This window comes from Peromyscus maniculatus, chromosome 15 (genome assembly GCF_049852395.1).
Source record: "Peromyscus maniculatus bairdii isolate BWxNUB_F1_BW_parent chromosome 15, HU_Pman_BW_mat_3.1, whole genome shotgun sequence".
NCBI classification, from domain to species: domain Eukaryota; kingdom Metazoa; phylum Chordata; class Mammalia; order Rodentia; family Cricetidae; genus Peromyscus; species Peromyscus maniculatus.
This window is the reverse complement of record NC_134866.1, coordinates 46,392,484-46,407,126: the sequence shown is the minus strand read 5'-3', so window position 1 is coordinate 46,407,126 and position 14,643 is coordinate 46,392,484. Positions and strand designations below refer to the sequence as shown.

The window sequence follows — 14,643 nt, the reverse complement described above, 5'->3', positions numbered from 1 at the left end:
AAAACAAAACAGAAACAAGACTCAAGGAAGGAAGCAGTAAGAAGTAGAGGGAACCCAGATCTAACTGAGTGGCATGGCTGCACCCAGTCATACGTTAATTTGACAGATGAGAGTCAGTGACAGAGCAAATAAAAGGCATGTCACACTCAAAGACGCGTCCAACCCCAGGATGTTAATTTTAAATAGCTCAATGTCTGACTAAAGAAGGGTTCCTATTGTCATCAAGATTTTACCTAGATGACAGTGCCTCTGAGTTCCATTGGAGATAGTGGGCATATGAGGGACAAGACAAATGTTGGATTTTTAAGGGTTAAAAAAATTGTATCTGGGAAATAATGATATCCTCTGAGGAAGGAAGATACTGTTGGAAAATTTGTCAGCAACAAGCAGTGGACTAGAGAAAGGCAGGACACACACTGGGTGATGCTTGGAAGGAGGGCCTTGGCTCAGGACCAGGTACTGAGGGCCTGGCAAAAAGGCTGGCTTCAGTTCACAAAGAAGTAGGACCAGCCTTTGGGTGTCCTCTATCAGCTTTATTATTATATTTCCTAAGATTGTATGTGTTGCTGACAGAGTAAGCCTCACTCACTGCTTGATTTCAGTCTATGTGAAGCAGCCTAGAGTTCAGCTGAAGGTTATCTGAAATATTTGGACATGTTGCGTATAAGGAGGGCAGGAAATCTCATGCAAACAGGCTTTCTTCTGAAATCCATGGCACTTCCTTTCCTGGTGGTGTTTGGAGAAACTCCAAGCCCAAGGTTTCTACTCGTATTCCGTTTTGGCCTCTGGGTTCTCAGCCAGATCAGGTGGTAAAAAGACAGCCATGGAAGTGGAAAGATATACATGGATCCTTAATTAACTCAGGAGGAAAGGGTTTCCCTGTGGGACTTAAACTATCCCAGTGATTTCATTTCATTTCAGTGAGCCCGAGGCTTTCTTATATGACACAGGTATCTTCCAACAACCATCTCATCTGTGTTTCAGGCTTTTTGGACCAAGCAAACACAAGACAGAATTCTTTCAATTATTTATTAATAACTTCATATATGGACACAATGTGTTTATGTATACTCTACAGCATTTTGAAGGTATAATTCAAAATGTACATGCACACATAAACCCAATTGGTATCTCATTGTATTCACATCTCCTACTTCTTCCTAAATCATCAGCAACTTAAATACATGCTTTGCATGGTCCTGCCTGAGAATGGGGGTTACTGTTCTTGGTGTCCCTTTCACTTAGCATGCATATCAATTAGAATGCACTTAGCTTGAATGTTTATATCTTATATGTAATGGTTCTGAAGTTGAACAAGAGTTACTTCTTGGTTCTAAGTCATTTACACTCTATTTGAAAAAAATCATGTTGGAAGGAATCTGTTTCTTATAGAGCTTATTTCTCTATAAAACTCTCTCCAAATCTCAGTGGTTTGACACACTGAGTGGCATTTACTTGCCTCTGCCTTTTTGTGGAAGGCAGCTTGCTTTAGAGTGCTTAAGGGACATGGGATCCTATCATCTTGTGGTTCTCTCATTCAAAACAGAATTCCCAGGGTTGTCCGCCAGTGCTGAATAAAGATAAATAATATGAATGATGGTAGGAGTGAGTGCTTACGAGGCAAGCCTAGAAGCACGTAGACCACTGAGGAGGCTTGTTTGCCTCATCTAGAACTCAGCTCTGTACCCACATCTAATTTCAAAAGAGGCTGGGACACAGCTCAGCTCTGCTCCAAGGAAAATGGTCAGACAGGTCTAGTGAACAGTTATGGTTATATAGTATGTTAATGATGAACTACTTCATTCTCTATACTGTAGTTGAACTTCTAAGATTATTAGTCTTTGGTCTTTGTAAACCTCTGGAGTAAGGACCATACCAAAGCAATACTTTTGTTTGTTAGGTATGTTGAGTGAAAAGACCTTGACTGCAGGTACACCTTCCTTCTGTCATCCATCATTCTAGGATAGTCTCAGCCTGAATCTTTGCTTTTTTTTTTTCTTGTCTTTCTTCCTTTTTTGCCTTATATATGTCTTTTTATTTACCCACCAAAGAGCTGGGGTCCTGTTCTCCTCATCTTTGTATAGCCATGCTTTCACATAATGGTTGGCAAATGGTGGCTATTCAATAAATATGTCATAACTAGAGCCACTGGCAAATATTTTAGACCTCTTGTGCTTTTAACAAAGCTTTAGTTTAATAAGCACTCCATTTTTACCTACTTGTGTCCTGTGTTTACCAAGTAGATCTTCATTCTGAAAATTCATTGGCATTTTTCTGGTCCACTCAAAGTGAGATTTACAAAGTTGACCCAATGCCTTGGTACTGTAAGACCTAAAAGAGAGCAGCTAAGCCGTCAGAAACCAGACTGCTGAGGTGGAGAGTTCTAACTTTGCCAGGTGTGTGGTTTTAGATAACTTGCTTAATATTCTCTTCCACTTCCCTGTTACCTAATTTCCTGAGACTAGTACCTAGGCTTCTGGTTTTCGCCAGCACAATTATGTGTAAATTAGAGTGTGTTTCATGGGGATAGATGCTTAGTGAGCATCATTACTAATATTTTTATCTTCCTGTACTAAATCCTACTCATAGATTTGATATGCATGAACATTTAGGATGATGTTTACAATTCTAAATGGTTAACTTGTCACTTGTTTGTGAATAGATTGGATTAAATTTGTTTTAAGATCCATGAGCTCAAAGAATGAGTGGGGTTTTGTTTTGTTTTTTTAAGCATGGGATAGAAGACAGAAAAAGAAAGATTGCTGCTGAGGGTGGGTACCTCTTTCTGACCCAATCTTTGCTCTCGGAGAGCTTCCCAAGCAGAAGTAATTTTGTCCTTTTCAGATTCCTATAGCACATTTGACTTCTGCTACTTTCTCAGCAATTTCTGGTAATAATCGTATCACTAGACAATAGTGGTAATAATTTCCTGAACTGCCTCCTATGTGAAGGTTAGGACTTTCCTATGTCTGTGCTTGTCACTACTGTTTATGGATTGTATTTAATATATAACATAATGCCATTCCATGAGCATATCAAGGATTCTGATTCTTTCTTACTAGGGAGTTCCCTATGACATCATTAGGAATTTCAAATCTATGCTAAAGAAACTAAACATCCAGTCTCAGTTTATTTCAAAATAACCAGTCAGGAAATTGTTTGCATATTTTAGGTTTTTTTTTTTCTCACTCTGTTTTAGCACATTTCCCTTGTATTGGGCCCGAGTAGAGTCATGAGGAAAAAGAACTGCTGATTTCTGGACTGAGGATCTTACAAGTCAGCATTTAGTCATGATTAAACCACAGAACCTTTGCTCTTTATTTCACATCCTATGCTTTGTTTTTGAGACAAGGTCACACTATGTAATCATATCTGGCCTAGAACACATTACATAGGCCCATTTAGCCTACAACTCAAAATCTTGATGATTGTACCCACCCTGAGTACTATGGTTAGAGGCAACCATGCCCACTCCCTAACACCCCCCCCCCACTTGACTTCTCTCTCTGATAAGATGAAGCTTAATAGTAATTGTGCCCACTTTTAATTTATACCATTTTCATATGCATGCAGTATAAACCCAAATATTCACCACTCAGATTTTTAAAATATCATTTTATCACTTTTTGCATAATGTCTCCCTACCTCATGGTGCTAGGGACCAAAGCCAGAGTACCGAGTATGTGTAGTTCTCAAAGCTATTTTAAAAAGGCATGCATGATAAAAATCAAAGTTTTTCTAAGAGAAATAATCTGATGGAGATTTGCCTTCCCAATTGAGGACTAGATGAGAAAACTCTGTGATTCATTGTGTCCTCTGCTTCAGGCAGACTGAGTGGAAGGAAAGGTCACAGAGTGCACAACAGTGACATTAGAGCAAGCACATTGTCTTCATAAGTTCACACGTGCTTTTAATTTCAACATGTTTTAAGGTGGAAGTGCTTACAGGGCCTTTAATCAATAAAACACTTCCTTTAGGATTACATTTTGAATTATCAATGTGCCTCTTTCACAGGCTTTTATGGAAAATTAAAGCTTATTTTAAAGGAGTTAAGTGATGTAGGCATATTTATTTATTTATACATTTTCTTCATTAGGTATATAATTACTCGAGATTTAAAGTGACAACTTACCCCTTAGTCATCCTTTCTTCAGCAAGCAAATATTTAAAAAAAAACAAAACATTGATTTTTATTTTATGTACATCGGTGTTTTGCGAGCATGTATGTCTGTAATGAAGGTGTCGGGTATCCAGAATTGGAGTTACAGATGGTTGTGGGCTGCCATGTCGGTGCTGGGAATTGAACCCAGTCCCTCTGGATGAGCAGCCAGTGCTCTTCACTGCTGAGCCAGCACTCCAGCCCCTGAGCTTGTTTTGGGGGTGAGATATATACTATGAATTTTATTCAAGTCACAGGAGAGGGAAGAAATTGTCAACTATGGAGAAAATGTCCATCCTTTTAGAGTGTGGAGGCTGAAGATGCGTAGGTAGGTTTTTGAAAGCTGTTACTCTGTGGCTGTATTTGAGGACCCTGGACACCTGTGCCACCTCTTGTGTTTAGATTTCAGGCTCCTGCTATCTCCTCTCCTCTCTCTGCTCTCCTCTCTCCTCTCTCGTTTCCTCCCCCCTCCCCTCTCCTCTCCTCCTTCCCCTGCCCTCCATTTCCTTCCTCCCCTCCCTCCTCCTCCCTTTTCTCTGGAGATATCAAGAGACAAGCATTGCCTTTCCTTTCCTTGCAGGTAGGAACTCAAATGAGGATTTCAGGTGAAGAGGGATGATACCAGAGCGTGTCCAGGGAAAGTCACTAAGGGAGCCTATTAAGCACTGCAGTCATGTTTGAAGGGACAGACAGCCCAGAAGTCAGCTGTGGCTATGGTGTTTTCTTAGTGGACAGGTTGAAAGTGTCTTTAGCTTTTGAAGTGAACATGAAAGCTGTTATTAGCTTTCATCCAAACCAGAAGACTTCAGAAAGACACGTATCTTATAGAACATATTAGGTGACCTGCAATATTTGCTAAATTACAGAAATCAAAATATGACAAATATTTCCCGAGGAAGAAAACAAGGAGTGATGGACCCAGCTCTTATTGCTCCTATGTACTTTCCGTGATCATTGACATTTATCTTAGTGAAGATAAGGATCCTACTTATAATGGCTGAAGCTGTTGCTAATAATGGTGAATATGCTTTCAAACAAAAGTATGGTCTGGAAAACACAGAAGAAATGTTGAATGAAGGAGAGTAATTTTTTTAATTGAACCTCAAAGGTCATTTAAATAATGTAAATTGTAGGTTTAATTTTTTTAATTCATGCTTTGCAAATAAAAAGCTCCTGTGACTTTAGGTAACTCGATGAGTGACAGCATTTTGCAACATTGTCCCCCCTTAGGCAAGAAGTTACCACTTTTTTTTTTCTTACAGTAGCTGCTTCAGAAAGAAGCTCACCACCAAGGAAACAAAACTATGGTTTTTACAAATAGTTTTACTTTTGAAAGGAAAGCCATGTTTTGAGAGCTGTGGCTGACTTCGTATAGTAGAAGCCAAGGCTTGCTGGCCACTTGACATTGACCTTAGTCATTCATCCTTTTGAGTTACAGGCTCTCAAATTCAAAGTCATATGGCTATAAGACACTTAATATTTACAAGGTAAAAAACCTCACTAAATCTACATATTGATAACAAACTACACTTTTAAATAATTAAAAGCAAGTCCCAAGGTCAGTGAGTGGGCAATCTGCAAACCTGATCTCCTGAGTTCCAACCCAGAAATACACATTAAAGGTAGAGAAAGCAGATTCTACAGTGTTGTTCTCTGACCTCCACACTCATGTGTGGCATGTGCACCCACAAACACATTAAACACTGAGGCATAGAAAAATACCACAAAGCCACAATCATTCAACTATACAGTAATGAAATCAGGGAGTAACAGTTTGAATCTAGGTCTTCCTGCCTCAACATCGTGTGATATTTCTTTTGGTATCACCACTCTGGACTGTCAAATGACATTCACATTTATTTCCTTCCCCTACATGTATACTGAGACTATTACAAAAATAAGGATTTTGTAAAGTGGTAGTAAGTTAATATAAAGGTATCTGACTTTATTTGTTATATATGTGGTTTGTAGGTAAGTTGGTATCCTTTATTTCTGATAAAAGTATGTGTAGCTAGAGAAGGACTTCAGGATAGAGGGAAGAGATTCTGATTCACAGTGGTTTTAAAATAACAACAGCTTAAACACAAAGCCAATCAGAATAATTTTATTTTGAATGATTCAGAGCAAAGGGCACAAAAAGCTTAAGGTCCAAGGAGAAAGATCGAGTTAGAACTCTATTAATGTTTGGTTCGCTAGTTCCCTGGTTCCCGAAAAGCCAGCTGGGAAGGATGGTCCACAGACTCAAGTTACTAAGCAACAGAGTAGCAAACTGCTTGGTAACCAGATCTGGCCTGACTCACAGTCTGACTGCGTGGGCCTGGGTGGCTGGACAGGAAGACTAAGGCCCATCCTACCTCAAAATGATTTCTTCCATTCATCTGCCAGCCTTATTGCCAAATCCTACTGTTACAGAACAAGTTTTGTTTGTTTTTAAAGTGAAAATGCCCCTCAGACCAGAAACAAATATTACTGTTTTTCTTTAAAGCAGTTTTTTTTTTTTAAAAAAAAATAAGATTACTGTTAATTGGTTTAATGTAAGTAAAGTGTCAGCTTTAGTGAGAAGAAAGAAAGTAAATGGATTTGGGCCAAGGGTAGAACCTTGGGTTTTCATGAACAAGTGCAGACTGAACCATAGTTGCCTCCTTTTACCTGCTGAGGGTTTCCTTGAGTTCTCAGACATAGTTTGGTGTCATTTGCCTATTTTCCTCATGACTTCTGTTACACCTGTGAATATTGACTGTGTAGTCGGATGGTTCCTAAAAAGGTCCAACCTCAGCATGCATCAGATTTTTACATTGCGGAAAATAGGTATCACCTGATATGTTCTGTCAACATTTATGGTTTGATCAATTCATGATCAGACAGGCCATTGCTACACTTCTGACACTGGATGTTCAAAGGGATCCATAGTCTTCTAGCCTATAAGGCTTGGTGACATTGTGTTGGATTTCCATGGTGGCAAGAAGTTTCAGATTCAATGATTAACCATTAATATGGACTTTGTCACCAAGAGTGTGTGTATATTTGCAGTTTATACATACCTATATCAGTATAGTTTGACTTTGGCATGTACGAACAAATCCTCAAATGATAGTGTCATAATAATTGGTCAAGTGTATGCATGTCAATATTGACTTCATCTTTTGAAAAAGAATTTTTGCCTGTTATATTCTTGAAAAAAATAAACTTACATAAATATATTTATGAATCTTGGGAAATTACTTAATAACTAGCTGGTTAAGCTCTGATGACTAATCCTTATCTCTTAGAATTCATACCAGTTAAATTATACAGCAAGACCTAAGCTTATAAAAGAAATGCCAAGATTTTGAGGAGGAATTTGAAAAAGCAGCCTCCATAGTTCCTTTTTTTAGGATGACAATTTGGAGACATTTGAACTGGCAGCTACTGAGCTCACTGCTAAAGCATATTTAATGATAACTAAAATTCAACAATGGAATATATTTTAAAAGAGGTTTATCATAGAAATATGATTTTAGCACAAATATGTTTGCCCTTGTTCAATATATATTCATTTTAAGCCAACAAATTTCCTTTCTATTACCTTCATGAGATAGCCCTGGGATCAAATTAGCTATTATTAGAACAAAGTAGCTTCCTTTTTATATAATTATCAGCAGGGCACATTTCTTTTCATTTTCATGCAAACTTTATTTTATATTTATTTTTATTATGGTGAGCATATGTAGTTGACCTAAAGCCAGTTACTTCCTGACTAATAGGTTGCATGGTTTGTCATTTCTATGTTTTACCTTCTTTTGTTTACGGTATTTGTTTTACTTTCTACACATGTTTTTTTCTAATGGCCTTTTGTTGAGTGAGTGCCAAATAGAACAGCCTATGATTTATGGGTTGTAATAACTAAAACATATATGAATAGAGGCTGATGACGCACAAGACAAGCTTCTATGGCTCTTTTCTGAATAGATCCCAGCTTACTTTAATAAGCCCTCGTACTAATAACAATGATAATACCACTGATGCTGTGACCAGTCCCATTTCATCATCATGGTTTAAGATTCATCTGCATTCGCATTTAACATTTTAGTAGATTTATATTCTTGCCTATAAGTCCTTATGTTTGAAAAACCAAGTTTTTGGATCATTGCTATAAACTAGAAACAAACCATTTATTATACATTGATATAATTGAAAAAATACATTATAAAGTAGCAAAATAGAGTCATGTTTACATAGACACTAAGAAAGACTCAGAGCCTGAGGTCTGTTCTCTATTTCAAGTAGCATTTAGTAAGTAATATAGACATGAAAAACCAGTTGGATCTTCCTCCTTAAGGCAATAGGAATAACTGAAAAGGGTTTGTAAAGGAAATAACCTTCCTGTTATTTAATTCACCATTTTAAAATTCAATAATCCACATCAACTATGCCAAACCTATCTTGTTGTGACTCAAGCCCATCTAAAGTACAAATTTAGTGGTCCCTGAACCATTGGTACATTCAGTATAAGAAGAGGAGTTTGGCAGGGTCTATTTGGGACTTAATCACTTTGTTAGAAGTAAACTCAATGAGCTTGGACTGGGTGATTGTGCATCCTTGGCTAAAGTATAGCCTTGGAACTCTACTTTTCAATTCTGTAATGATTGGTTTCCAATTGGACTTTGCATGGATGGTAAAAAGCAGACACCAGTTCCATGAAGAATGCTATGCTAACAGTGGCTTCTCCATTCTACAGACAAAGGGCACAGATGGATGTCCTTTAAAGGTTAGGACCTCCAAGCAAATAAGTAAGAGATAAGGCGGGAAATAAACATTTTATTCTAGAACATAGTATTCACAAGCTTGCTACAGCTACATAATTATCATGGCCCAGATATGAAAGCTCCTGACCCCCTGTTCAAAATAGAATGTTAAAATTTTTTCTATTGGCAACAACCGAATATTCATCTGAGCATGGGATCCCTTGCTACTGTGTTGGTCGTGCCTCTAGAGTATCCTTACGCATAGAGTAAGGCTGAAGTGTGGTCCCCAAAGCCAGGTTTTAAGACAGAAGCAGCCAAAGACATCTTTTCAAACAGTTTGTCTTAGAGTGGCATCTTGATTCATCACTTTCTTCCCTTTCGCAGTGAGGATAATGTTGTGCCTTGGAGTTAAGACGGTCAAAGATACAAGGACAGTCAACAGGGTAGCAGCTATCAAAGGCCAAGAAGAGACGTTACCCAGCATTCACCTTAAGGGGTTTCTTTGGAAATGAGCAATTGCATACATAAGTAAATTAGAAGGAACATTGCTTTTCCATTTAAAATCACTATTGCTATGTCTGTACCAGCCACAGCAATGTATTACTAGCATGTAGTGTCTGTACCCATGCAACTTCCCTTAAGCCACCTTATTTAATAGGTTGTGTTTCTGTCAGAGTTCTCTTCAACTCTGTTGGCTTCATCCCCAGCACCTAAAATCATAATGTCCCCAATGCTGTCATTAGCTCTTTGACTCTATTTAGTTATGCCTTCTATACCTTAAACATTTGACCTGTGACCCAGCAAATTTAACAAAATCTGATTCATAAAATTCATGTCCCTCAATCCAATCCCAGATGACTCCTCTGGGCATTTCTTCTTTGAAGATCCACTCTTGCCTTAATTTTGTGTATGCAAAAACAAGCTTGATGCTTCCCCCCACCTTTTTCTTTTCCTATTTCTTTTCAGAGGGCCACTATTTCCACAAGGAACCAGTTAAACTCACTATTGACTTCCACTTTGGTCTTTCTTCACTAAGGCCTATAGGTCATTGCATACAGTAGCACTTCCTGTTGCTTCCCATTTCCATTCTTTTGCTGTGTAGCCTGATGGTGGTATGACTCATCTTATACTGTCAATCATCTTAATGCCCTTAGCTACTTCCCTTTAGGATGTCCTGCTTAATTGATCTTATTAATTGTACTAAATCTCTGCATTGGCTGCCCACCATCTATAGCAAGGGTGAACAAACATTCTTCTGTAAAGCACCAGATAAGACTTTAAACCAATGGTTCTCAACCTTCCCAATGCTGCAACCCTTTAATACAGTTCCTAATGTTGTGGTGACCCCCAACCGTAACATCATCTTCCTTGTTACTTCATAATTATAATTTTACTGCTGTTAGGAATTGTAATGTAGATATCTGACATGTGACCCCTGTGAGAACCACTGATTTAGGCTATAGGACCTGTACTGTTTCTGTGGTAATTCCTTTTCTCAGCCATTACATCACCGAGGAAGCCAAATAGGCATACATACCTTCCAATAAAACCTATCCTTCAAATAAATTTGAATTTGGGACACTGGCCATAGCTTGTCAATCTGACCCATAGAATGAAGTTCATACATTTCAGCCTAGTAGTCAAGTCTTAACCTATAATTTCAGCTTTCCCTCTGTGGGTAACTATTGGTCTTTCCTATGGTTCTTTCACTATTTTTCACTGTGGAGAGAAATCTCAAGTATGGTTAATGGAGACACTATTGGTAATCAACCCAAGATAATATTCTGTCTTAGGGCCTCTCCTGTGTGTTGTGGGAGGTTCAGATCACAGTGCTATGAAAATCCAAAATGTCTCCAAATGCCCAATGTCCACTGAGATGCAAATTGCTCTTCATTAGGAATAACTGGCCTAGAGAGAAGTTTTGTAAATGGAGGAACCAGTTCAACCCACGGGTGGACATATCAGTAGCACCTAACAAGGCCTTGTTTTCTGAAAAGTGGTCTAGAACTCGGTAGTCTAGACTGATGCTGATAATTCACTGTGAAATTCTAGGGCTATCATTTAAACTCCACAGGATACAATTAATTTCACTAGTAAATGGAACTTTTTCTGATTCTCACAAGCTTCATAGACTTATTTCAAAGTTCATATTGTATATTTACAAAGAAAGATTTTTAAAAAGAATAAGGAGCTGATCCAGCTTGTGGTGGTGCCTGCCTTTAATCCCAGCACTTGGGAGGCAGAGGCAGGTGGATCTCTGTGAGTTCGAGGCCAGCCTGTTCTATAGAGTAAGTTCTATGACAGGCTCCAAAGCTACACAGAGAAACCCTGTCTCAAAAAACCAAAAAAGAAAAATAAAGAATAAAGAGCTATTAGAGATAATACAAAAATATTAGTGATGACATGCTGAGCATGGGTTGAGCCTGTTAAATTTAGAAGTTAAATTCCACCATTCCTGTATCTTTTTGCTCTGTTCACATTGCTGTTTGAAATGCTTTTGAGCCATAACCTTTGCTGTCAATAATTCTGATCTGGTAGGGTATAAGTTATGATAGCTCAAAATAGCATGAAATGGTAGAACCACAAGACTAACTTCAAGGAATGGTAGGGGTTGGCAGGAAATGCTGGTAGGGGTTACTTGTGACTTCCTGAATAGGATGGGGTAGGTGTAAAGAAGTGTGAGGAGTTGTGCTCAGATTTATCTGGACCAATCTAATTTCCTATTTACAGCAATCTAATAGGATTTAAGTTTAGTCATATTGACAAAGACAAGAATGGGGCTTAGAAAGGCATTTGGTAGAGGCCAGATGTAAAGTCTAAAGGATTTCAGCAGGGAGAGACCTGAGGAACGTGTAGAGAAGAGGCTTGTGAGGTCCTCTCACTGAGGGAGCAATATGAATGGATAGGCACAAGGGTTCTGTGTCATTTAGGTGAGGTTCCTGAGCTATGACAGGCTGGAACTAGATTTTGAAGAGGAGCTGACATCTTCCCTTTTTTCCTTTACCTTCTCTCTCTCTCTCTCTCTCTCTCTCTCTCTCTCTCTCTCTCTCTCTCTCTCTCATATCTCTCCCCCCTACCCTTATCATGAGGGATTTATGGGCTTAAATGAAGCATGATCCATTTTATCTTCTTAAAGCTTCATTCTACATTAAAGGGAGTGACATTTTGAGTTATCACCCACACGAAGCCATGAGTGTATGTACTAAACACTTTCAATAGTTTGAATGTGACACTCAGTCCAATGAAACCAATACAAACCATCTTTCAACTAGCGAGTGCCTGCTACTACTTCCAAAACAATCACTCTGAAATAGTGAAACAGTCCATTGCATTTCCATGTAAATCCTATGTACCAAGTCCACTGCTTGTGCCTGCATCCTGTAGCATAGGACAAAGGCATTCTTTGGGTGAAAACAGTGTCAATTTTTTACTAAATTACACATTTATTGATTAGAAAGTCCTTTGCACTTCTGAGAGACTGTACGCAGAATGATTTACTTGCTCTGAAGCCAACTCATTGTTTCAAGACTAGCTCACCGTATTGAAAGCTTGGAACTAAATATTCTTTCATCTGTTCAAAACACAATTGCTGAGTTCTGCTGCATAGCTGTTACTCTTCTAGGGATATAGCTTCAACAAAGGACAGAGTCTGGTCCCCATGGAGTATATACCAGCGTGGTGAGGACATCATACACATAAACAATCAAATGGACCAGAGTATGACAAATGTAATCAAGAAAATTAATTAGGATGAGGATATGCAGAGTTTTCTTCAAGATGTTTTAAGAAGACTCTATGAGGTGACATTTGAGGAGCGATCTGAAGACAATGATTATCTAGGAGAATAATATTTGAGGCAGGAGAAAGAACAAGTACAAAATCCCTGAGGGAAGATGTGATTGGCATATTTGAGCAAGGAAGAGAGTTATAAAAATGAGTAAGAGCCATAGAAATGAGTCACATCACATAGTAGTGTGAGGCTGCATTAGGACTTGGGATTTCCTTGATGATGGTTGTGATATATCAAGATGTAAAGGGTTAGTAGTGGGAGTGTCTGCCTCAGGGGAAATAAAATATATCTTAAGTTTTGGAATAATAAGTCTTGTTCTTGTGTAGAAAATATAAATGCAGAGAAAGGGAAAAAAAACCAAGACCCATTAAAAGATTCTTGGAATAATGCAGATGACATAGGATCGTGGTAGTATGGACTGGAATAGTAGAGGTCGGTGAACTCAAAATGGTGATAGTTTTGTCTGCAATTTGAAAGGAGAGGCAATGGAATTTTATGGCCTTTCTAGTCTCACAGTGATTAAGAATTAAGAATGACTGTAAGTTTGAGACCCAAGTGACAGGAAAGCCATAGTTGCCATTCACTGAGCTTGGAAGATGTTGGAAGGCACATATCAGGGAACATGGCCCAGGAGGTCAGTTTTAAACATGTTGCATTTGGGATGACTATTGGCTATATGATAATTGGCTACACAAGTCCAAAATGCATAGCAAAGATTGGCACAATAGATCAACATTTGGGAGCCATTAAAGTACAGAAGTTTTAGAAATTGTGAGACTGGAATATGATTCCACAAGCAGTGTATGTGAGAAGGAGTAAAGACTGGTGACATTTGGATATTTCAAATGTTAGAAATCAGAAAGATCATAAAAACACACCTGAAGAATCCATGAAAAAATAGCCAGCGAGTGGAACAAAAACCCAACTTTTTTTTTGTGCAGAAGTAAGTCATAAATTATATCTGATGATACTTGTGGCCAGCTAAAGTGAAGATCAAATATTGAGCACCACACAGGCCTTGGTCGGCAATGGCACTAGTGGATGATTGAGTGTTGACAATACAAGACACCCTCCCCAACCCCTGGATAGCTGATCATTTTACATCTTCTCATCTCTCTTTAAACCTCAAACATTTATTTCTGTTTTCAAGTTGCTGAGTTACTCTTTCAGTACAAAGGAGGAACATCTAAAAGAGACTTTACAGACCTGCCCACCACTATATCTACGAAGCTACTGACCATGTAGACTTCTAGACTCTTCTACTTTGTCTTCCTGTTTATTACAAAGACTGAAAAAAATCAATATTATCCTGCAGAATAATACCAGAAATCACTCCAGAACTTAGCAGCCAGTAACAAGCATCTGTTACCTCGTACAGTATATGGTAGTTAATTATCAGTTAACTGGCTTACCAGATAGCTACAAGGTTTTGTAGTCACCTTCTGAGGAAGGTTCCCAAGATGGTGTTGCCTTGTTTTTTACTGGTTATTGACAAAGAACTTTCGTGCCTTTCTTTGTGAGTTTCTTCAAAGGGCAGTGTCTTGATGGTATGGGTCAGAGTGAGTGATCCAACAGAGCGCTATATATGAGACAAGTGATTTGGTAGATGTGGTATCCACAGCATGTATAAATGGTCTCTTTTGGTTGTTCCTATGTTATAAGAACCTCATTGTCTAGAGAATAGAAGGAAATGTTAGAAGTTTGAGGCGAGGGAACGGGATGTAAAATGAGCAGTTATACCATGATAGAAGAGAGGATATTGTCTAGAAACATGTGCAGTTTCCAGACCACGGTAGGGTACCACCTTGCTGAAGTAGTTACAAAGTTGCTGTAGTTATTATTTTCCTCAACTACTATTGACAGCTCTGGCATAAACCTAGAGTAGGGCAAGCATTGGATATTGAGCTTGAGCTCATTGATATTGAGCTAGGAGATGGTACACATCTGTAATATCATCATTCAGGAGGTAG

At 38.5% G+C, this 14,643-nt stretch overlaps 1 protein-coding gene across 11 annotated transcripts in view; it reads left to right on the top strand.

Moving 5' to 3' along the window:
- The window catches only part of Pde4d (phosphodiesterase 4D), a 1,451,136-nt gene that overhangs the window by 760,285 nt on the left and 676,208 nt on the right, over nt 1-14,643 (top strand). The window lies entirely within an intron of this gene.